Here is a 26,486-nt window from a genome sequence, read left to right on the forward strand (position 1 = left end):
GAATGTGAGAGAGAATATACGCTGGATTAATACTTACCAGAATCACAATTGGCTTTGATGAGAAAATGAAACAGAATAATAGGATTCACTACATAATGCTGCAATCAGTATAATTTGATGCACAATTTTTTCACATGTTGCCATAGCAGAAGAGTTCTTCGGCGCAATTTTTCCCAGACCATAAAAAGAGTATGGTAGAACTAAATAAAAACTTTGTAGAATTTAATTGATAAAACTAGACTTGTGAAGGACTAAATTTAAAAAAAGAGTGTGTATCAGAGAACTAGAATAATTTTTGCTTTATGGTTTTTTTATTTCACGCTTCTTTGTAATCCATATTTCATTTTGTGCAAAGAGAGAAAGGTATGCTCACAAATTTATTTTTTTCTGAATGGATTATTGACCCTTGTATAGAATGAGTCTGAGAATATGTGAGCGTATAACTCCTTCTGTATCAAATTAAACTCTTGCAGTAACCATAGTGTGTTATCAGTTATAACTACCAGAATTAGTTTATCTGTTACAGATAATTCCTATTGAGTCTGTACTACACACAACTGTGCTAACAGACGCAATCACTTTTGTAATGTTCAGTCTATAATATACAAATTTATTTACTCTCCAATATGGTATCAATTATGTAGGTGTTATATAGCAAAAGTAGATAGTGCAGGGGTCCTCGGTAAAAGATGATCTACAATCTCTCCTGGTGCGGCAGTTAAATTCTTACGAGGAAGTACATCTATTGCTTCTTACCGAACCATTTCATGAGGTTTATTTCCCATTATCTTTGTTCTATCAACATGAGAATCTTAAAGACATTGGGAGACTGCAAGAAGTACCTTCTATCTCAATGATTTCGCTGGAAGCTGAGGATTTGGCAATTCGTTTTCTTCAAGGATACACAGCAAATCCTGTGTGAAAAGTTTAGAGGATTTGACAGGCTAAAAGGCATTACTGATAATCTCAGTTGGTGATTATTTAGTGTATCTTTGTGGAAATGTCGAATGAAAATCTCCAATCGTTGTTGGTCATTGGTTGCCTCTTAGGTTCATTCAAATTGAGCAGTTCAGCTTGCTTCTTTGTACTGTTTTATTAGTCTTCTTATTAGGAGGTATATTTTGCTAGATCTTCAGCCAAATTGACACGGAGTGTTGCATGTTCCTTGTTGTTAGCCATTTTTGCATTTTTGTATGTTTCCTGTGGATTTGTTTTCCTTGCATTTGTACCTTTTCTATCTTGACAAGTTCTTGTTTTAGAAAAACTAGAAAAAGAACTATGTAGCACACAATTTTAACAGAAAGTTTAGTTTTTTAATCTGATATTCCATTGTTTTACCAATTACGCTCATATATGTGAGAGAGGACACCTTTTCCTGCCATCGTTTATTTTCTTAACATAATTTGATCAGTAAATAAATCGTTTTATTATATATCTGTGGAGATTGAAAGTCAAATTCATTATTGATGGTTGCAGGTTAAAGAGTCAGAGGATCTTCACTTTATATTTCTGACGTTTTGATTGGTTTTGCATTGTTGAGACTGCTGCAAAGGTATTTGTATTGATCAGATTATCTTTATTGATATATAAAGTGGATTACACACTTATGATTTTATCAACACTTTATTTATCTTTCTCTTGTGGAGTTGTCCAAAAAAATATGAAATTATTAAGGAAAATATTGCCACTGATAATATCATTGAATTTCATCTGTGACATTTCTCCTAAACTTGTGATGATCATCTTATTTAAATTGAGTTTTTATTACATTAAAAGCAGAAATTATAGGAAACGCATATACGTCAAAATGACTTACCTATGACTAGTATTGAAGCATAACCATTCCTTTTTCTGTTCTGTGGGTTGATTTGGCACTGGTTGTTAGTTGTCCGCATCATATGTAATTTATGTAACATGGTTGATGAAGATCCTCTCTTGCCCATCTTTCAGTCCAATTATTTCATATGTAGTCATTGTATGAAATTCTAATAACTAACCCAGCAGTCTTCACAGGGCTTCTTTTTGACCTTTGGATCTTGTATCACTGGTCTTTGAAAAATACTTCTTTAGGATGACATGGGTCATATGGTTTGCAGTAATCATTTTCATTATTATTAGAGCTCCTTTGACACTATCATATCGGCTACTTCGTTTAGTCACTTACTATTTCTATATTGTTTATCTCGTTATTTAAGTGTATGTTTTAATTAAACTAATTAGAATGTGTGATTGCCTGCAAAGTCATGCTTGAAATATTGTTCATCACACTAGTTTGGGTGATGTAGATGCTTGAAACATTTTTCAGTGTACAAGAATAATGGATCATGAGCGGAAGAATATCGTTGTTGTCGATAAGTCAAATGAGGAGAGTTATATACATTGAATTGCAGACTTCCTTGGACCCATGAAAGGTACATATGAACCCTGCTACTATTTTCCTTGTTAGCTTGTTTTCTTTTCCTTCATTTGAATCTTTTGTTGCTTTGTTTTACTTTTCGTGGTTGGATCTTTTTCTTGAAACTGAAGTAATGGAATCAGTTCTAAAGTGTTGAAGCTTTGATAATGATAAGAAAGAAGTTCCACGTAATGGTTCATTTGTCCACTGCAAGCCAGTGGCAGAATATTATCAAGTGCATTTTACGACGACTTCGACTTTTGCTAAGATCCTATTGCTTAAGTCAAGCATGATGTGGATACCATACTTGAATCAATTAAAAATTTTCATAGTGAGTTCAACATTAAGAGATAGAACGTTCTTCCAAGTCTTTTTCAAATATCACTGACTACTGTATTCCAGTGTACACACTGAAAATGTATTGGTATTAATTTGTGATGGAAAATCAATCATGCTTTTGAAGCACAAGTGTGGACTAAAGTAGAAAGACTAACTACCTAAATGTCTTAGTAGTCAAAATGTATCTTGAAAGTTACTGCAGTGCTTCACAAACTATATATGTTTATCTAATATAGGTTTGGTTTTTACCCCATCATTTTACTTCTCCAGACATCATTGTTATAAGTGTGAAATTAGTTTAATGGAGCAATGTCTTAGGTAAATTTGATGCATGCATAATCAGTTCTAGAAGGATCAATATTCTACCTGCCATGTTTTGCCTATGTTCAAAACAAAGAACAATTTTGCCTATGCAGCCATGATATTGATCACATGTTTTTCTGCATAAACTTAAAGTTTATTAATCAAATAAAACGTTTTCTTTATGGTGCAGTTCTACAATGAGGTAAAAAGCTACACAAGTGATTGTTTTTAGTACCACTACCACAATTATAAACCCAATGTTTTCCACACACCCAAGTAGTAATCTCTATTGATTTTACAAGGAGTTAAAGTCATTTTTGTTACAGGTCAGTGAAGAGATATGATTTGACATGACATTTGAAATGAACAATTTGATACACTAGAATGACAAGACCTTTGTGGTATGGGGTGAAAGGATGTGATCATGTACATATTATAAAAAAGAATGGTGTAAGTTGTTTATTGTGGTGTAGTTGAACAGGATAAAGAGGTTTTTGGGAAGATAAAACGTGAAAACAGCCAAAAAGTACGAGTTGCAATACCTTGTACCCAGTGGCTAATGTAGTTTGACGTTGATTTATGATGCTGAAGTGTTCAATTTAATCTTTTGCAGCACTTCGGTTGATTATTTTGATTGCTACTTGCTAATTGTCCTACTTGTTTTGTATTGTGGTTCTTATGTATGTGGTGGATACCCACCACAAGTTCAACTACTTGCATTTCTGATTACTTTGTGTGAACAAAAATCTTGTGTTAGGGGTTTGAGCACCAATGAATCTGCCACAAGGCATTATATGCATGGTAATATAATATAAACTAATTGAAAATTATATTCAGCATTCAATATCTTTTTTTTTCCTCAAGTGAAAATGACATGTTAGATATGTTTGAATAAACTTTTCCAGGAGAACTTATTGGAGAAAAAATAAATAAATTCATAAAGCTTTTCATTTTATTTTTTTAATTCAAGTAGTTTTAATGTATGATGAAGTATGTATTTTTTTTTTCATGTTTTTTCTTTGTTAAGCTTTTAGGAGAAAATGTTTGCCCATAATATATTTTTGATGAAAGACTGATCTACAACTATTAGCAGAAACTTTTTCTGTGTTTATTTCCATAGTTTTTTCTTTTGTGGGAATTTTTGTTGTTAATGCAAGTGACTTTAAGATCATAAAAATATCTACAAAGCTAAAAACAGAAGGGTTGAGTTAGGTTTCGTAAAACTTTGGTCTTGTCTAATTTTTTAAGTCTTTGAACTTGGTCTATTTATTTGATATTGCTCTATTTTAAAGCTTGACTTTTTAAAAGCATAATCTGATTTGACAGTTTATTTAAAAGTCCAATGGTAAGACTTTTTTAAAGATTGAAAAATGTCTTTAAATTAGTGGGCCTTAGTTTACCTGTAAATTCCCAAGTTATCTTTAGATGAGTAAGAATATAAGTTTGAACATTATGTTAATTTAATAATATTGTTTATCTCATTTTTTCTGTGGTTCAATGTACATATCTCAAGGTATATTATGAAAATTTCTTTTCTAACTACCATTTTCTCATTTCATAAACGATTAACTGTACTCTTTCAATATTATGACGAGTGCAAATTAAAATATGGCAATAATTTATGTGTAATAGTATTTGAAAATATTAGACATAAAATATTAGATTTGCAGAACGTGAAAAGAGATGACCCAAATGATTCGTACCTGCATTAGTCAAAGTTTATGGTCATCTACAAACTTCTGAATAGAAGTATATTTCATTTTTAATATAATAAAAAGTAATCTTAATGTAGAAGTTTTAATTACATTATATGTATTTGAATTTGATTAATAATTGTGGTAGTTGAAGATGGGTTTAGTCTTCAATAACTATATGTATATTTATTAATAGAAGAATTAGCATTAATATGAAATTCAATTTGAAGGAACTTCTCATATTGTATATTTAAAATTCCTAGTGATTCTTTATAATTTATATTAATATTAAGACTTAATAACATTTTTAGTTTAATATTTATATAATGATTTAGTATTGCTTTTATTTATATTTATCTCAATGTCGTCTTATATTTTTAAGAAAACTCAATGTGATTGAAATTAAGTTTATGTAAAGAAAATCAAGTATAAAAAAATTGAGAAAAAAACATTAACTAAAAAATAAATTGAGAAAATTTGTGAGTCTAGAGAACATAGTAATAAATCTAATAATGTGTTCTAAATGATGGGAATATGTTATTTTAATATTAAAAAGCTAAAAATATAAATAGAATTTCTATTTATGAGTCTTATTACTTAAAATACATACAATTTTTTTAAAACTAGTTCTATGAGGATTTACCCTCTTTCTTAGTGTTTTAATTATTGGGTCATTTTAAGAAGTATTTAAGTGATCACTACGACAAAGTTTTCCTTCCTATTCGATCAATTATTGTAAAAGAGTAAGTTAACTTATACTTTTTTCCTCAATTTTCTCTATTTTTTTATGCATGTGAGCTTAGCTTCGTCACATGTATAATCCACATCTTCCATTAGGTTCTCTATCCATCAGTGGTTTCAATGGCATATCGTGATCATAATTCTGTTATTTGTAGGAACAGATAGAGATATTTGATATGTGGGAGTTGTTTGTGTTCATTAGGGTTGTTTGACCTCCTAATAGGTAAGGAAAGCTAACTATCACATTTTAATTTAGTATGATGTTTGTTATATATTTGAAATTGGTAGTTTGGTGGAGTGAAATATTGTTATAACTGCTTGGTGAATGTTACTGGTTTTGGATGAACTATGAGGGTTAGGAATTTTTGTTTAGTTAATTGGAATTGTTGCTGAAATATTGTTGTGTTATGGTACATTTATTTGAGTGTTTGGGTTTGGAATCTTATGATTTGGTACGAGGAAATTTTGATAAAATTGCTTGTTATATTTCACTTGTTTTGATGATCTGACTTGATAAGATTAATGACATAAATGGTGGTTTTGTTATTGGATATTAAAATGGGTAAAAGGTTTACGTATTGGCTAAAACTGGGTCTAGTAATGAGGGTTTAATAGTGAATTCCAACGGGAGTTGTTCCTTGAGTAAGTTTGGACTTAGGAGTTTAAGTGATGTCATTTATTTAAGACTTGGTTAGCTTCTTGTTTTGTTGACATTTGATATTTAAGTATTGCTAAGTTTGTAGTTGGGCTGTTATGAGTGTTGGTTTGATTTAATGGACTGAGTCATTGACCAATTGAGCAAATTGATATCCAATCCAAGGTTTAAACATGTTTTCCAAACAATCATAAGGATAAGGATAGCAATTTGGTCATTTGGATAAGGCTGTAGTACATAATCAAAGCTATTGATTTTTGGTATAGCATTGAGGGGTTTTGAGTGGCGCTGAGCTCTGTAAAGTTAAAGAGCCACTAGGCTCTAGGACAATGAAGTTGGGCACTGAGCGCTACAAAGATAGTGAGCTCTTTGTGTTCTGGGCATTGAGGGGCACTCTAGGTTACTAAGCGTTGATGCTGGACTATATGTTTGTTGGGCGTTGAGCGATATTGAGTAGTGTTAAGTGCCACTTCTCCTTTATAAGTCTGGGTCCTTTTTCTCCGTAATTCATTGGGAGAGGGATCTTGCTCGTTAGGCGCTCTTTGTGTCCATTCTTTTCCTGTTTATGTGTTTTACGAATTCTTGTTTGGTTATGGATTTAATATCTACTTATTTGTAATTGTTGATGCTTTATCGATGGTAATTTTAGAAGTGTGTATGGATTAAGATGTGGTGAAAGGGAGTTCCAAGGGAAAATCCTTGTTGTTGTTCTATAGTGTGAAGTATTTATGTAAGGACTGTAAAATAGGGATGATCCTGACATTCTAATAATCATTCAAGGTCAAGTAAAGAATGGTGGGTATGTCATGAGAAGTAACAGGAGGTTCGTGGTCTAGTGGCTCTTCTTTGGGCCATAGATGTTTAATGGATTAACCTTGTAAGGTAGCTTAAATGGTCAAGTTATTTCATCACTCAAATGTAGGTTCCGCAAGAGTTTAATATCAATACCTGTATATAGATGGTCAAATCTAGAGTCGATGTACATGATTATGTATTAATTGATTTGAGTGTATAATTGTTATATATATATATATATATATATATATATATATATATATATTCTATTGATTTAATTGTATGGATGTTCTTTGGTAAAATTAGCTTATCTTTGTTTTCGTTTGTGTTCTCTATTACAATGATCATTTGATTGGTATGAACAGAGAATGATGATTCAGTGGAGTAGGAGATGAACAACAAGGGTACATATACATAGATAGTATGAGTAATTTATGTAGATGTGATTTTGTAAAACTTTCAGTTGTAGGAGATGAACAACAAAGGTAAATATACATAGATAGTATGAGTAATTTATGTAGATGTGATGTTTTGTAAAACTTTCAGCTTATGTATAGTCAGTCGTAATTCTAAAAGTTTGTAGTGTATAAAGTTTGATGTTATGATTTGGATAAATGTATATGAAATTTTATATGGTTTTTTTTAGTTAATTGTTTTGGCTTATTAAAACTATTAAAATGAAATGTTAAAAAAATATTAAATTGTTATTTTAAAAATGATTTTAAACTTAATATAAATTTGGAAATTTCAATTTAGTCTTTAGTAAATTTTTATAGTTTATTGAATATTTCATAAATTTAAAATTTCAAATTGAATATATCTTTTGTTAATTTTTGTTTGCTAACTTAATGTTAATTGACTGATGTGATTATTATTTTATTAGGTTGCTCGAACTGTTTTCACATGTAATTTATTATTTTATTATTTTAAAATTTTAAGAACTATAATTTTAAAATTTTATTATTTGATAAATCATCAATAATGGGTATTGTCTAATTTTATCACCAATCACTATACATATTTACATAAATTAAATTTTGTACGAGTCAATTTTTTACTTTGTAAAAAGTATATTCTGGTAGTGATGAAATTAGATCATATTTAGTGTCATAAAATTATAAAATCATAAATTATAAAATTATTATTTACAAAATTACATGTCACGATAATTTAATAAAATGACATGATAAGATAATAACGAACTAGGTAATTAACAACCACATTATTAAGTTAACAAAACACAGTTGATTCAATAAAAAAATTTTAATTTAGTAAGTATTTCCTAGATTATAAAAGTTTATTAAAGACTCAACTAAAAGTTACTAAATTTATCACAACCTAAAAAATAATTAAGTCATTAAATTATTAATATCATCATTGTAACATCCAAAATATGGTATAAACTACATAGTAGAATGTTTACATGAAATGATATGATAGACCAGTTATCCCCTTAATAATAAAGTGTTACTAATACAGTTATCCAAAAATAACTATAAAGTTAAAACTTTAAACAAAAACCTAATCTAGTACTAAAATATGTAAAAGAACAAACGTCAGTATTAAACTGGTGGATCCTCTCCTTCCAGAGTTTGCTTCACCGAGACCTCTTCTCCTTCTGCTCACACCCGTCGGATGATCATTGCAAAGGAAAAACCGATCGGACAAACATGACAAGAAAGAAAAGAAGGGTAAGCTAGTGTAATTTAATTAATCATATTAATCCTACAAATAAAACAATTACATAAGCATGTAACAACCAAACATTTAAATCATGCAATGACTGACTACTCAAACAGGCAAGAACCAAACAAATTAATTCAGGCAAGACCGACTACTTGACTTGACCATCCGAATTGTATGAATATGTAGCTTTGCCCGTTCGTGCACTCATGGGTGTAGTAACTGGAAACCCATCAGCTGCAGCACGAGGTTAGCCCGTTATCCCTCACCTAAGGTGTCCCCCTTAGACTAGGGCCTCCTGCTATTCTCACGACATGACTTACCCATCTCTACTTGAGACTTGGTAATCATTAGAATGTCAGGATGAACGTCGTGGATTTCGTGTCCATATTCATACTTTACCACTAACTTGATAACCAATCATTGAGACATTCCTCCTTGGAATTCTCTTTCATACCAATTGGAACATCATACCATACTTTCAATTTGACACCATTATGATAATGCATAAATCAACCATCAAAGCAATTGGAACAATTAATTAACATAACACATTTGAATAAATATAAATATAATCCTAACAGAAATAACCAAACACATATGAACAAGACCAAACACCCTGTGAATGTTGGAGATCGATCGTTCTATCACTACCTAAAGAACAAGACCGAACGCTTATGGTTTAGACCGAACACCTATAGCTTAGGCCGAACACTTAGATTTGATACCACATATTAATATAAGACCGATTTCTAAAATATCACTGAACGGTCATTAACAGGTAAGGCCCGTGAGAGGCCGAATGCATTTAAGATCGAATACAAGTATGAGATCGAGCACTGAGTACAAGACTGAGCGCTACTAATAGGCCACCTACCACTCTAATACCGATCGCTACGAAGAGACCATACACCCCACTAAGACCGATTGCTACTGAGAGACCACACACCCCAATAAGGTCGATCGCTACTAAGAGACCACACACCCCACTAAGACCGATCGCTACTGAGAGACCACACACCTCATTAAGATCGATCGCTACTGAGAGACCACACACCCCATTAAGATCGATCGCTACTGAGAGACCACACACCCCATTAAGATCGATCGCTACTGAGAGACCACACACCCCATTAAGATCGAACGCTAGATTAAATCTAATACTAGTACAAGACCGATCGATCATTAACTGAAGTGCCACATAAGAAAACCTTAGTTAGGACCAACCACAAGAAGAAAGTCGAACGGTCAATGAAGGACCCTTAGCGAACTGCATAATTCTGCATAATGACTGCAAAATTATGATCAACACCAAATCTTTACCAATTTCCTTCATTCTTCCCAACTTCTAATCCTCCCAATTTATATTATACCAACCAAACTCACACCTAACACAAATTCTCCATCTTCATTATCACACTTCCTCCCAATATCACTCGACCACTAAACCAGAATTATCCAGAATCACAATCAACATGAGTACAACACTCAAGAGTCTTCAATAACAATACCGAACACACAATCATTCAATTTCGCACACATGCAAAGCCATCAAACATCATTTTCATACATCATCAACCAAAATAATTAAATTAACAAGCTTCCCTTACCTATTTGACCGAACCGAAAGCTCAACAATTACAGACTCGCTCACCACCAGAAATTCCTAAGAACCTAAAATTCACTGATTGATAAGAATAGACCCACCAAAAGACCATATATATGATCAGAAATAGGAAGAGGAAGTTGATGAACACATGCAACCAGAAACTGGACTTGCATGTGTCAAAAAGTTTTGGAATCTCACAAGAGTTCAAGAAATCGAGACTTACCAGTTCTAAACAAGACTTTGATCGGTGGAAAAAGATGTTTATGACTTCAAGATTACCTAAGCTTGGTCTGATTGGAAAGTAAATGAAGTAAGATGAGAGATTTTTAGAGAGAAGGAGGAGAAAAGAGAAGATCAAAATTTTAAAGAGAAAGATAGGGTGTATGTAGAGAATGGAACAAAATTTGAAACATTCATTTATATATCACTTCTGAAAACCGAACTATCTAATCCAATGCATACACATAAATTCTCACTTATTACAATCATGATATAATATAAAGTACTGTCAAATGTTTCCTTTATGTCTAGTATTTATTTATTTTTATCACATATAAAATGTATGTGCTCTATGAATCTAAATATTAGCAACTCTCACACATGAGTTTAATCAATGACGGATAAATAATGATTAATTATAAATAATTAAAAAAGTTAAATATACGTTGTATTTGGTTAACTACGACTGAGTGTATTTATGTGTAATTAGCAAATAAAAAATTAATTAAGAAGATAAAAATATATAAGAAAGTAAAAAGTACACGAGACAATGGAATATAAGTATATTTTGGCTTTAGACAGTGTATCCGACAAGTCAACAAGGGAACAAATTATTTACAATAAAAATTTCGAAAAAAAAAATTGAATCAAATTACGCTTCTCTAAAATCTTTTAAAATATTTTTTTTCTTTTGTTTTTTTCTTAAGAAAAAGGCTTGCTAGATACACTGTATCTATTCATGCTTTGAAATTATTAATTTTTCATATAGGACGGAACAATGTTTCAGAAAGTACAAACACTTGTTAATATTATTCCTTTACAAAAATAATAAAAATAAAGTGAAAGGGCACATGTTTTTTTTTTTTAACAAAATTGTTATTATTTTCTACAAAAGAAAAAAATATATGAAATAGGGTAAATCGTGGTTTATACAAATAGATTGGAAAATTTCAATGCAAATTTATCTATCAAAATGAGAAGTTTGAAAATTGAATTTGAATCATGGTCAGTTTGAACAAAATAATTGACCAAATTTGTTCATCTTCTTCTCTTATAATATAATATTGTTCAAAGCACGATTTATTGTTAGTCATCGTCCTTTCGATTTAAAATATTTTTATCTTTTTTAAAAATTTAAACTGATTCACGCTTTCAATTTTTGAATATATGTATTGAATTTTTGTTTTAATTTGCTAAAGAGTCACTCCAATATTTATATTTAAAGCATTGAAAAGGAGTTACCAAAATTTATATTCAAATTATTAAAAAATATCAATAAAAATAGTTATAAAATTAATCTTTTTATTATTTCTATAATTCTATAATTATACAATTTGTTTCATCACAATAACTATTACTTGTAAATAGTTTTTCTTAAATAGTTGAATCAATAAAATCAATAACATTTATTTTATATTATGTTATAGATATATAATCTACTTTTTTTCGACTAAACAATCGAAAATCTCTTTGATTTTTGTTTTTCTTTCACTTTCTTTTGAAATCAAACACCTGACTAAAGTGTCAGGTTGAAATTTTATTTCGTATGTACGACAAACCTTGAGACATTTTACGCCGAAAGAGAATTTACGAATTAACTTTTTTATTTTATTTTATTTATGTGTGTCTGTACCACTACCACCTTATTTTTTTATTTAACTAATTTTTTTTATGAAATTCGTAATTTGTCACTTCTAGCCGATTTTTTGGACTTGCAATTTCTTCACGATATTAGCGGATGAATTTCATCTCGTCCCAACAACATTGTTCCATATTATTTATATGTCACCTCATTAGATCTACCATTTCTTTTCTAAATTAAATAACTAAATCAACCCAAAACATTGATTTCATTTATTTTTGGCCTTAATTAAGAGAGAGTTGTCCGACCAACTTTTTTTTTTCTTCCTCTTCATGTACGAGGTTTGTTTTTTAATTACAATTTTGTTGGATATTTGTCTCTTTACTCACATTATTCCAAGCCGATTTTATGGACTTGAAACTTGGTTAAGATGGATTAAGTTAATTTAATCTTTTAAATTATGTTATATTTTTGGAGCTATCTAGGAGCTTAGGGAGACAAGAAGAAAGGGTAGCATATCATGAATGACAATGATAGTTAAGGGAACTCGTCTAACCTAATAATAAAGATTATGATTCTAGAAAAGGAAAGGTTTTTGAACAACATGTGAAGAAAAACAAATAGCCGAAAGGTTTGTGATGACTAGGCTATGCTATTCTCAAAAAGTAAAACATTTTTGTTTCTTCTCATATAAAAAGTATTCTAGATTTGGGAAGAGAAGAATATGGTGGAATATCAAACCCTAGATATTTCTACCTCAAATCGTATAAATCATGTTCAATTTCTATCATATCTATATTTTTCCTTACTGCAAACAAACTTTATTATATTCTTAGTTGTCAACCATGATTTTATTTAATGAGCGAATTCTTAGTTTTTGCTAGTTTTGTTAAATATGTTCAAAATGATTCTACTTGATATATTTATAGTTGTTTTATATTTTGTAAAAATTGTTCAAGTTTGTCTTTTTTGCTTATGACGTTAAAAACGCTAGTAGTATAATTGTCACATTGACAAAAAATGAATGAGATATTCAGTTATTGATTGTGTGACAAGTTGAGGTCAATTGATGTGATAAATTTTTTAATTTTATCCAAATTAATTTGCTTACTTTCTTTTCCATCAACTCTTCAGTCCAAGAACAAAAACAAAAAAAAAACCCCAATTCCCAGTCATAATCCTCCAAGCGAAAATTCAAAATCCTAATTTAAACCCTAGCCTCAAATTGCAATATCAATCTAGCATAGAAAAAAAAAGAAAAAAAAAGTATGAACCCTAAATATCCAATTCTACAACATGCAAACCACAAATCCCAAATTCAAAAATTGATAAAGCAAGAACAGAAAATCCCCAATTGCAAGATCATGAACACTAATATGTAGAGGAGAAACAAAATCCCAAGAAAAGGAAACTCAATTCGCAAACAAAGAAAAGAACCCCAAAACGCTAAATCAACCCTGATTCAAAACCCTAATATGAAATCCCTAAAATTTGCAAGATCTGAAACACAAGAAAAGGAAACCCTAAAACGCTGCAATCACCAAGATCATCCTCTTCATGGCTCACATCGCGTGAATCGCGAACTAGGTAACGTGAAACAGGATCCTCAAAATGCGACGCAGCATTGCGACTGGCGCCGTGAAGATGCTGCAGAACGAGACCCTCGTCGTCACAGAGACGCCGAAGAACAAAGCCTTCACGTTGCAACAAAGACATAGTTGTTGATGCCTATGGTACCGCGGAGATGGAAGTCACGTCTTCCACCAGAACTTGTCTCCCCTTATTGCGAAACACTCTCGAACTACAACGAAAAGGGAGAAGTAACCCTATCTTGCGTCTTCAAGTTGGAGATTTTCAGGAGCCATAGTCTTTTGGTTGGGTTTATGAGGCTCATTAAAGACAAGAGGCATTCAAATGAAATTTGCCCTAGACTAGGGGGCATTCAACAAAAATGAGTAACTTGAACCATTTTACAAAACATGGGATCACTTTGAATAACTAAAAAAAATAAAAAGACGATTTTGAACACATCTAGCAAAACTAGGGATCAAAGTTGGTATTAAACCTATTTAATTCTATTTTATGTTATATAAGTTTCAAACTTTTTTTAAAAAATAATATATGTGCCTATCATATTTTTTCTTTAAAGAATTGCCGACCAATTATACATATGTTGATTTGTGTAATTGTCTTGTCGATTTTTGTAATAATTGATTAAAAGTCACTTATGATTTCATTATATACATTTTAATATTTTTACAGAAATATTTATAGGATATATTGTCAAACTACATACAACAAGTTCATGCAAACACTTTTTTTTTTCACAATATATATATATATATATATATATATATATATATATATATATATATATATATATATATATATATATATGATTACACACTTTATATTAAAAAAACATATCTCTTTGAAGACATTCATTGAATTTTCTTATAAACTGTTCTGTTATGTATCTGTTTTGTGTTTTCAAAATACACTAGTTTTAAAGTATTATTGTTTAATATATTAAAATATTACATAAATTAGTGCATTTTGAAAACATAAGAGAACAAAAATTTAATCTGATTATTTGTATTACTAAAGTTTAATTAAATCAAGCTAAATTAATTAAACAAATATTATTATCTTGAACCAATGTACTCCACTGAAGTCATCATGAATGTGCTAGGTTGAATTATGCTATTGCAAAATTTTCATGATTAATCGCAAACAATTTCACTAGAGAAAGAAAATGTCAAAACACAAAATGAAAATCCATAGTATGGAGAAAATAATGTAAAAATAACACGTGCATTTTGAGTTGTGAAACGTGGGAAAAGAATGAAGAAGGCTTGCACATGTTGCCAAAAGAAAGAAAAGCAAAGCATCTTGAACTCCATCATCATCATCATAATCGTTAAACGTGGCAACCTTTCGAGTAGTGAAGTTCTAAAATCAAGCTTGGTCTTTTTGCCATGAAGCTCTTGAAGGACCCATGCATGCATAATTAACTCGTCATGGTCCACCTCCATGGAAAAACAACACCATCACTCACCAAACTTCAACCTCATCAACCAAACCCTAATAATAATCTCTTGCCGAATATCACGTACGTGTGCGTATTAATTTTCCATTTCTCATCATTCATTTCTATGTTTAGATACTCGTAAAATAATATCCTAGAACTCAAAATCAAAATCACACACCGTTTTCTTTTTCTTTTCTCTTTTTCTAGACAACTTTAATTTGTTCGTGCTACATGTTTCATCTTCACCACTCAAAGTACGTTTGGTTTACCATTCAAATTGCTTTTCACTTTTAAATGTTCAACTTTATGTTAGTAGATTGAGTGGCCTATGTTATGTGGTTTCTTTATTGTATTGTAGTAATCACTTGTTTAGTTCAGTTTCGTTAAACGTGTCTACCTATTTTTCAAAAGTCCTTAAAAACAAAATAAAATTAATTTTCTATTCTAATTTAATTTAATCAAGTACACACTTTAAACACACACCAAACGCACTGAACAAGTTGATAAAACAAAACAATGACTATCTCTTTGAGTATTATAATAGCTTATCACTTTTGAATATTAAAATAAGTTACTACATTTGCAGAATAATGACAAAACTTATACTACATTTTTGTGCAAAAAAGAAGCTCAGAGGTTACACCTATGGACCCTCACACTAATGCAGTAAAGGAAAACGATAATGGTTATTTTCGTTTATCCGCAGCGGTTCTCAAACCAAGACATATACAGGAAATGGTCCAAGAGGCAAGGCGCAACAACAATGCGGCAATGAACGACAGTTAGAGGCAATGGTGCGAGAAAGACAAAGAAGAAGAAGGCGAGGACAAATGGTTGTTGTGCGAAGAGAAATGGTTGTTGCGCCAAGAAGAAGAGAAGAACATGAGGAAGAAGAGAAGAACGCCTGAGGACGAAGAAGCAGCGCCAGAAGAAAATGAACAATAGAATTAAATTTTTGAAGTTAATAAGACATACTACATTGGTTCTTCCTATAACCGAAGCAATACACCCTTATCACCGCGGTTATTAAAGAATCAAAGTTTAAAGTATCCAAAGAAAAATAAAAATGAAAAAAATGAAAATTTTGAAATTCTTTTCAACTTATACACCTCGGTTCGCAATATATATATATATATATATATATATATATATATATATATATAATTATAATAGAAAATTTTGTTATTTGTAACAATAAATATTGACAAATGAATTTATGTCTAATTTTCTCGTCTTCTTCAAGAATGAATATCTTGAATATGAAATTAAATATTATAGATAGTGTAAGAGCTTGATAACATATGTCATTGATTTTCAATGAATATTGTTAGAATAAATTCTAAATCCTCTTATATCATCTTAGTTAGTGAATTTATATCCAACTCAACATTAAATTGATGTAAAATATATTCTTAATCAATGTAAATTTTCGTTTTCTCTATTTTTAATCTTTCAAAAATAATACTCCTATATTAGATTTCTTGATACGTTGACTATGATATGATTTGATTTTTTTTTATATTTATTTATAAGAATTGAACATCAATTTAATTATAACATGACTTGAAGGTTTGCTAAACAAGAAATACCAATAATAAAAAATAAAATCAAAACACTTTTAGCTGAAGATCATAAATTGAAACACTCCAAATATTCTTCATCAATATAGTCTTTATTATTGGTTAAAAAAAAACTAGTTTTGGATTACTGATTATAAAATAGAATTGGGATTCTAAATCTAAAACAAATAGATTCTACTTTCCCTTTAATGAGAACATAAATTAAAAAAGAAAAAAAGTATGATTATATTAAAATCCACTTTCATTTGTGTGGAAAAACTTACAAGAATATGGAATGAAATAAGGGTTTTGTGTAGGGTAAAGAAGAAGGAGGAGAATGTTTCTTTTTGGAAAGTGAGACCACAAACACAGTTCAAAGGGTATCCGAAAGATTTTGTAATTATTCTGAGAAGTTGAAGCGTGATAGCACACAGGAAAGCAAAACACACAAATGCATGCTTCTTATATATGCAATCCCATTTGTTCTCGCGTGCTCAACCTTCACTGCACATACTCACCTACCTTACCTTTCCCATCACTCATAAACACTTTCTTTTTTCTTTTTCATGCTTCACTATTTATGCATATCTTCTCTCTGTTTTTTCTTCACTTTTTCCAAGAATGTATAGTCAGAGAGACACAATACCAATAAAACCTAAACTTAATTACACAAAAAATTGATATTATTGTCTATCCAAAAATCTTAAAACAATAGGTTAACGAGTCTTCACGTTTTATTTTTGTTTAATGTAGAACTTAGATTTATAGATTAATTATAGATTATTTGTTTCTTTCTGTTGTTGTTTATATGTATGTGTTTAATGGAGAGAATAATATAGATTTAAAGTGAATGTACTTGAGTTGGAAAAAAGAGAACTTTGGTGGTGCGTATCTTTCAATGGGACATTTTATAGCTTCAGATCCATTCTGGATTTGAGGAATCAATTTGAAAAGGAAAATAACCATATATGCTTATGTACTTTGCTATATGACAAACAAAACCCATTTAATGCTTCCTAGTACTTTATGTAACTAACATTTTATCGTGGAAACAGGATTTTATAAATTTATATATTATTTTTAAGGTATATATCTTTCATTTTTAGTATAACAAAAACTTTAATTTCATTATTGAAATTTTATTAATAATTGATATAATTCAAAATTATTAATATAATACATTGGTTACTCACTTTTTTATACTTTCTTTCCTAATCGAGTTTATTCTCCTGTCTTGTATATAAGATTGAAATCGGCTCAAATTATTATTATTATGAAATTTTTTTTTTATTTTTTTACAAGGATTCTCTAAACCAGTGACGGATTTTTTAAGGGAGAGGAGTGCCCTGATTCTCCCAAAATTTATTTAAAATTTTTAAATTTATATATTGGGAATTTTTAAAGGTTTTTTGAAAATTTTAAATTAGGTATCTTTTTATTTATTTTATAAAGGACAACATTTAATGTTAATATAGTAAAACATAAAGTCAAATATATTAAAGAATAAAATTTATTTATTAAGATATTTTTTATTCTCTTTCTAATTGTCTTTTGTGTTTTTCATAGTACTCATTTCGTGACTCTTGCCTATTTTCTTTTTGTTTCTTAAGAAAAAACACAAACTTGTTATTTTGTTTCTCTTATTTTCCAACTGTTATATTTCATTCTTGAAAAAAAATGTAACTTTTGTGTCATTTGATATTAAAATATTTGTTTAATAGTTAACATTGTTTTTTTTATCTTTCAAACCTTTGTATATTTTTTTTATAAATATAGAAGAAAAAGTAATGTATTATGTGTTTTTTCATAACCGAATTTTAACGGTGGTTTGATTATTGTAGATTTTTTTTTAATAATTGCATTTCTGAAATTTTTTATTAGATTATGTTAAGTTATTTTTTAAACTTTTTAGAGAATAAGAGAAGATTATTTTAAAATTTTAACTCCAACATTTTCTTGTCGATGTTCATAACCATTCAAATTTAAAGAATTTATTAACCATGTTTGAATTATGCTAATTTTTAGTATAATTGGAAGGAAGGACAATCTTTAGTATATATGTTGGAAAAAAGTGTTTTTTATGTCTATGATTACAAATTACATTGATATTCCCATAATATAATTAGAATCTTAGACTTTTTTGACTTGGCTAAATTTTTTCTTCAACTCAATTTATTATAACTTTGTTTGCTGCTTTAGTTTCACCGCAGATATATGGATATTTTATCAAATTTGAAAAATTATTTGAAAATTTTGTTAATAAATTATCAACCATTGAAATATTATGAAATATCTTCAAAATAATTACAAAAAATATTTTATGATATAATAATTTATCCTCATATTATGTTATATCCCAATATATTATGAAATATGTTTGATATATTCACAATTAATATATTAGGATATAACCTATATATCATCAATACTATAAAAATAAAATATTTTTTATTGATCTAGGTCTCTTACTTAAGAATTATTTCTTAAAAAAATAAACTTAAGATAGCAAGAATGTTCAAAGTACTTTAAAGAAGATATATTAAATCAGATTAATAACAAGAAGTTATATTAAATCAAGTTCATATAGAAGAATTTAACTAATAACTACAATAAATTTAGCCAACCACACAAATTCAAAGTGGGTGAGACAAAGATGACGATGTTAGATTTTTAAAATCTTCCTTCAATGGTTGGATAAGGTTAGACGTAGGAAAAATCCTTAAAGGTGAGTGATATATGAAAATCAGGATATGCATAAGAAGGTATTTATAAAAACTAAAATGGATTTCAAGACGTTAAGCTTAACTTGTTGGAAAATTAACAAATATTTTTTTCTAGATTAAAAGCTAGATTATTAAAGTGAGTACAATTTTTTAATTACATATTTAAATTACATGAAAAAACTTCACATTAAATCCTAAGTTTAAATAAAAAATTTAATTGAAAATTATCATCTTAGAAATAGCTTATTACATCTTCAAAAAAAGTAAACATATACATATTATTTTTCAATACAATAAATTTCTCAATTCATAAAAAGTTAACCTGAGGAACGTTTTGAAGCATATATGGGTGATAACAACTAGGCATTGATAAAAAGGTATACTATTGAGTATTGACCCTACAATCTCATATCTTTGTGAATCCATCATAGGCATTATAATTGACCCATCAAAAAAATTCCATATCATAACATCAATTTTCATACAATCTTTGATCTTATGTTTAGAAAATGTCCTAGATTCATTCAATACAATAACTAACCTTCTATCTATGCTATGGTTGTTGGCTAGTCATATAGTTTTGGGTGTAGGGCAGGCGTCCACGTTTTGGTCCCATGATACCATAATTAAGATTTATTTCTTAAAGGCATGAGTAATAAAGAATGAAAGGAATTGAATTGGGATGGGACCCTTTTAGATCTGACCAATGAACCTGACCTTTTTCTCTCTTTTCCAGCCTCCAAAACTACACCCTTATAACCCCTTTCCCATTTTCTCTATCCTTTTATTATTTCCTCACTTTCTCTCTCCAAATCACACATACATCCAAACATGCACCTTAGCAACAAAAACCACGCTTTTACTTTAACTAATATTCATCCTAATCTAAAACCAAAACAATAACTATCAAACCATTAGACAGGATCTATTTAACTAATATTCATCCATTCAACATTTTTTTCTTTTTGTTTTAGTTTCACAGAAATTGTGTTTACTTTTCAATTCTCTAATTTTGAAATACATAACTTTTTTTTTTGCTTTTGCCTTTTTACAACGTGTTTTTGGGTTAAAAAAAGTGCTGCATTTTAAAAAACAGTGAATTTTGAAAATTTTAGAGGAATCAATATTCTTTCTATAATTTATATACTAAAATTACTTATTTTTTATGAATTTTATTTATTTAGAAAAAATATTTGCTTCGTGCATTTTACAAGTAAAAATGTAAAAAGTTCTATAAAAGAATTATCATTGTATAATAATTATGTATTTATGTGTTAATTATTTGTATTTGTTATTTTTATTTCTCAAAACTAGATAGGAACTTTTGATAGAGTATTACTTTTTTAATAAATTTGGAAACATTTGTATGACAAAAATATATTTTTTGAGAAAAAAATTTTAGAATCTTGTATCTTTAATTATATTACTTAAAAATAGAAAATTTTAAATTTTACCTGGAAAAGAGAAATTTTTTAATTTTGCATAATTTTAAATTTATGTCTCTTTTCTTCAATTTTTTTTGCCAAGTTTACCGAGTGACATTGGTTTAACTAAGATTGATATATTGTTTGTTTGATAGAAGGTTTACTGGTACATATAAAACTTTTTATGATAAGTGTTCTAGTATCATAGTTTTAATAATCATAAAAAAGTTCGTATTGTCTATGATGTAACGAAATAATCTATCATTGTAAATCCAGTTTATCAAGACGTACTTTTGCTTACTTGTCATAAAAGATCTGATTTATTATGACATACTTTCAATAAACGACCATAGTATGCCTAACTTACTCTAATGTACTTTTAATTATCTGTCATAGTACGTCTAGTTACTATGACATTATCGATCATAGTAGTTTAACTTACTATGACATATTTTGATCACTTATCACAGTCATTCCAACATATTACTATGGAAGAGTTTTTATTATTTGTCATAATATGTGTAATTACTATGATAGGTATTTGGGGATCTATCATAGGAAACAATATTTTTTTTACAACTTTGTTTGTTTTACGATCTTGTCCATTCAATTTACCTGCAAATCCCACAAAATTCACTAGACTAAACAATGCAAGCAACTTTTAAGACCCATTACCAATACTTCACCTCACCTTCATGTCCCCTTTTTTCTTCACCCAACTTTTTCTTCTCCTAACCACCATCTTTATCTCATCTCATTAGCCTTTTCACCGCCATCCCTTGACACTATATCGTGGAGTTGCTTCTCCACCACATTTGTTCATTTTCACAAGCAATGTAACTACAATTTCAAACGACACCACCTAACCTTTTACAAGATTTATCAATATTGAACAATTCAACATGTTCCAGCAGAGACATCTTTTTGGAAGTTGTGTATTCGTGAGGCCTTAATGGAGAATATCAATGCCTTGGAGTCCAAAATGGTAAAGTTAAATGACACAATTTTTAGTATTAAAAGGAAACACAAGCGACAAAAATGTTTTCAGAAGGGTTAAATCAGGTGTTATAAGATGTTCCAAATGTGAAGGTTATAGGCATGAAACTCATATGTGTCCTCATTGAAATGTAAGTCCTATGACTACTAATAAAGACCTCAAAAACTACATTCTATATTTGAAAGAGGAGGAAGAAAGGACTTTAAAAAAAATTAGATGTGTTGAAAAGAAGACAAGAGCATAAGCTTAAAAGAGCATAATAAAAAGAAGCACATATAGAAATGGATGAAATAGAAACTAGAGGAAAAGAAGAGAAAGAAAATAGATAGGGGGAAGAAAGAGAAAAGAGAGAAAAAGAAGAGAGAAAAGAGAGTGAGAGAGGAGAAAGAAAATAAAGAAAAAGAAAAGAAAGAAAAGAGAGCAAGAGAAGTGAAACGAAATAGAGAAAGAGAGTGAGAGAAGAGAAAGCAAATAGAGAAAGAGGAGGAAGAAAAGTAAGAGAGAGAAGAGAAAGAAGAAAAAGATAGAAAAGCGAGAAAAAGAGGAGAGCATCCTGATTTGCAATTAACAGACTTGAGATAAAAATATGTTCTTGAGGGCTTAAAAGACACTTTTCATGTTCTGTTATTTATATAGATAAAGAGTTGATACAATAGAGAGATAGATGGTCAAGTCACTGTCCTAGACTGCTAGGTACAACGATTAGAGATAATCCAACACACTACCCCCTATTTTAGTCCTACTGACTACACTAACAAGTAGACTTAGTAATTATTGTAACACTCCCCCTAAAGCTGGAGCATACAGATTGTATGTACCAAGCTTGGAACAAATAAACTCGATCTGAGGTCCCCTTAATGACTTAGTCAATACATTTGTGAGTTGGTCATTTGATCCAACAAACTCAGTACATATTTCTTTTGACAATAACTTTTGCCGAACAAAATGACAATCAATTTCTATATGCTTAGTCCTCTCGTGAAACACTGGATTTGATGCAATGTGAAGAGCAGCTTGGTTATCACAATACATCTTCATACTCTGGATGTCATAGAAGCTAAGCTCTTGAAGGAACTATTTCACCCATATAAGTTCACATGTTAGTGACGCCATTACCCTATATTCAGACTCCCCTTGAGCAACAAACCCAGGAGGTTGCTCCATATAAACTTCCTCCTCAAGATCACCATGGAGAAAGGCATTCTTGATATCCAATTGATGAAGTGGCCAATGACGAATTGTTGCCATTGCAAAGAATAGACGAATGGTAGTCATCTTGGCCACGGGAGAAAATGTGTCACAATAATCAAGGCCATACACCTGAGTGTACCCTTTTGCAACTAGCCGAGCTTTGAGCTGATCAATGTCACCATTAGAGCCAACTTTAATTGCAAAGACTCATCGACAACCAATAGTCTTTTTGCTTGGGGGAAGTGGCACAAGCTCCCAAGTATTACTGTGGTCAAGAGCCTGCATTTCAGCAATCATGGCTTGTCGCCATCCAGGATGATAGAGTGCTTCTTTCACATTTTTGGGTATAACCACAAAGGACACTGAGGATAATAGGGAATAAAAGGAGGGCGACAATCTGTGATAGCTAAGAAAATTATAAATGGGATGAGGGTTTCGAGTGGAACGAGTACCTTTTCTGAGAGCAATGGGCCAACCAGAATCATCTTCACCAGGAGACGTTGCAGGAGGCGATGAGAGAGAAGAATCTGAAGGAGGAGATCCACCATTTTCTAGAAGAGGACTACCCATCGGGATACTGTGTCGAAAGATATCAATATGTGGAGAGGAAGGTTCGGGAGGACCTTGAGCATGACTTGGATTGACAGTGACATTAAAGATATTGGACTCAACTACTGGAAGAGGAAGGACATGTTGGACAATATGGACATCTTGACAGATGGAGAGAAGAAAGGTGTCTGTTCAAAGAATGTAACATTGGCAGACATGTAGTACTTCTTGGTTTTAGGAGAGTAACACCGGTACCCTTTTTGAAGTCGTGAATAGCCCAAAAAGACACATTTGATCGCACGAGCGGAGAGCTTGTCTAGCCCCAGAGACATGTCATGAACAAAACATACACAACCAAAAACTCGAGGAGGGGTGTGAAAGAGAGGATCATTGGGAAAGAGAATGGAGAAAGGGACTTTATTATTGAGAGAGGAGGAGGACATCCTATTAATAAGAAAACATGCAGTTAAGATGGCATCCCCCAGTGATGGACAGATATATGGGCACCAAGCAAAATGGTACGAGCAGTTTCAACTAAGTGTCTATTTTTTCTTTCGGCTACACCATGTTGTTGGGGTGTATGAGGACAAGTGGACTGATGCAAAATACCATGGGAGCTAAGGATTGCAGAAAAATTAGATTAGAAATACTCTTTAGCATTATCACTTCTTAATATTTTAATCACTTGACCAAATTGGTTCTTGATTTCATTCAAAAAGGATGTGAAGATGGGTAACAATTCAGAGCGATCTTTCATTAGATAAACCCAAGTACATCTAGAATACTCATCAATAAAGGTAACAAAGTACCTAAAACCAAAAGAAGAGACGCGACTAGGTCCCCAGACATCAGAATGAATAATAGAAAAACTAGAATTACACATTGATTGAGACTTTTTAGGAAAGACAGATCTAACATGTTTTCCTAGTTGACAAGACTCACATTCTAAAGTCTGAAGACCACTAAGTTCAGGACACATCTTTTTTAACTTTGACAAGTGAGGGTGGCCAAAGCGGTCATGTAACACTTTAGGGGGAAGAGCTGCAACACAGGATACCCGTGGACGAGATCCAAAATGGTATAAACCTCCAACTTCATATCCTTCTCTAATCTATCTCCCCGAGCCACGCTCTTGTATAACAAAATATTTTGAATTGAAAGTTATTGAACAATGTAACATTTTGGTTAACTGACTTAAGGAAATTAAATTGAATGGCAATTAGGGACAAAAAGAACAGATTTCAGAGTTAGAGAGGGAGATAGGGAGACTTGACCGACTCCCTTTGAACAAGTTTTAGAGCCATTTGCAAGAGTAATGAAATGGGGTTTTTCTTGGAGGGAAAGGGTTGAGAACAATGAGGTATTACCAGAGATGTGATCAGAAGCACCCGAGTCACTTACCCATGAATTTTGACCTTCAATGGATTAAGAAATGCAAGTTGTGGATGTAATTGGGGATTGAGATGATTGCACCAAGTTGTTAGACTTTAATTGCAGATACTCTTGATACTCTTCCTTAGTGAACTTGGAGTTGGAAGTGGGAGTTTCAGTCTTAGAGATATTGGCTGTTTTTGAAGGAAAACCATGCAAGGAGTAGCAGTTTTCATGGGTGTGACCCATCCTCTTACAGTAAGTGCACTGTGGACATCCCTTACCTCCACGTCATCCTCCTCTAGTGCCCCGTCCTCCTCTTTCCCGCGTAGCAACCATGACAGATGGTTCCATTGTTTCAGGAGCTTCCTAAGATTGAGGAACTGGAACACGAAGAAGACGTGTGGTCAAGGCTTCCAAGGAAGGGACCTCATGACTTGTCAGAAGTTGATCTCTGATATGATTCAAATCAGGGTGTAAAGCACGTAGGATCATCACCATATAATACTTGTCAAGCTTCTTCTTGATGTCTTCTGAAGATTCCACTTCCAAGAACATTCTCAACTCTTCCAAAGCTGCTTGGGCTTCAGTCATGAAGGAGACCATATCATGGTCTGTCATTTTGAGACATGCAAGCTTGTTTGATGTATCATAGAGACGTTTAATATCATTAGCATAAATGCTTTGAGCTTTCTTCAAAAAATAGTGACATGTTTTGAAGGCTCTAAGAGATATCAAAAATCGGGGTTCCACATATTGCCACAATAGGGCACACCATTGGAAATCTGCTTGTTTCCATTTTTCAACTTTTTCACAAGGTACTTGGCTTCCATCCTGCTCAAGGTGGTCATAATGTCCTTGACCGAGAAACCACATTTCCACGGCAGTAGACCAAGAGAGGTAATTCTTTCCGTTTAGCTTTTCGGAAGCAATTGAGGGACTTCCAGAGAAAGAAAGAACATTTCGGAAGTAATTCTTAGGGTTTTCTTCAAGGGGAGCTTTTGGACCTCACTGAAGTAGGGTTTTGAGGGGCAGAGCAGAGAGAGGAGGTCCAGGCGACGACTATGGAGGTGTCGCGGTGACTTTCCGGCGGCCAGAGGGCAGTGCGTGAGCTGCACGCGCCTGTTTGCAGCGCACAAAGAAGCGGTGCGTGGCGGAGCGTGGGGAAGAATCAGACGCCGACACCGATGGGGTTGGCCATCGCGCGAAGAGGCGAACCAGATCTAGTGGTCGCCGGACGGAACAATGATGGCGGACGGTGGCGGACGGTGGCGGACAGATGCGAGATGGCAGAGAACCAAGTTGAAGAGCTTCAAACTGCAGTTGACAGCTGCAGATAGTGGCAAGACAATCGCGGACGACGGCAATGAGCACTAGACAGATGCAAACAACAATGACAATGCTGGTGGACCACTTAGGACAGAAACCAGAGCACGATGAACCTGCTCTGATTCCAACTTGAGATGAAAATATGTTCTTGAGGGCTTAAAAGACACCTCTTATGTTCTGTTATTTATATAGATAAAGAGTTGATACAATAGAGAGATAGAAGGTCAAGTCACTGTCCTAGACTGCTAGGTACAATGATTAAAGATAACCCAACACACTACCCCCTATTATAGTCCT

General features: G+C 31.4%; 1 long non-coding RNA gene across 1 annotated transcript; it reads left to right on the forward strand.

Moving 5' to 3' along the window:
- The first annotated feature begins 472 nt into the window (after positions 1 to 472).
- On the forward strand, positions 473 to 2,883 carry LOC148199342 (uncharacterized). The gene is made up of 3 exons (XR_015785580.1): positions 473 to 1,114; positions 1,477 to 1,552; positions 2,306 to 2,883. It is a non-coding gene; the product is annotated as an uncharacterized LOC148199342 (long non-coding RNA).
- Positions 2,884 to 26,486: the final 23,603 nt, after the last annotated feature.

Source organism: Vigna umbellata, chromosome 4 (assembly GCF_029865625.1).
Source record: "Vigna umbellata cultivar VRB3 chromosome 4, Vumbellata_1.0, whole genome shotgun sequence".
NCBI lineage: Eukaryota > Viridiplantae > Streptophyta > Magnoliopsida > Fabales > Fabaceae > Vigna > Vigna umbellata.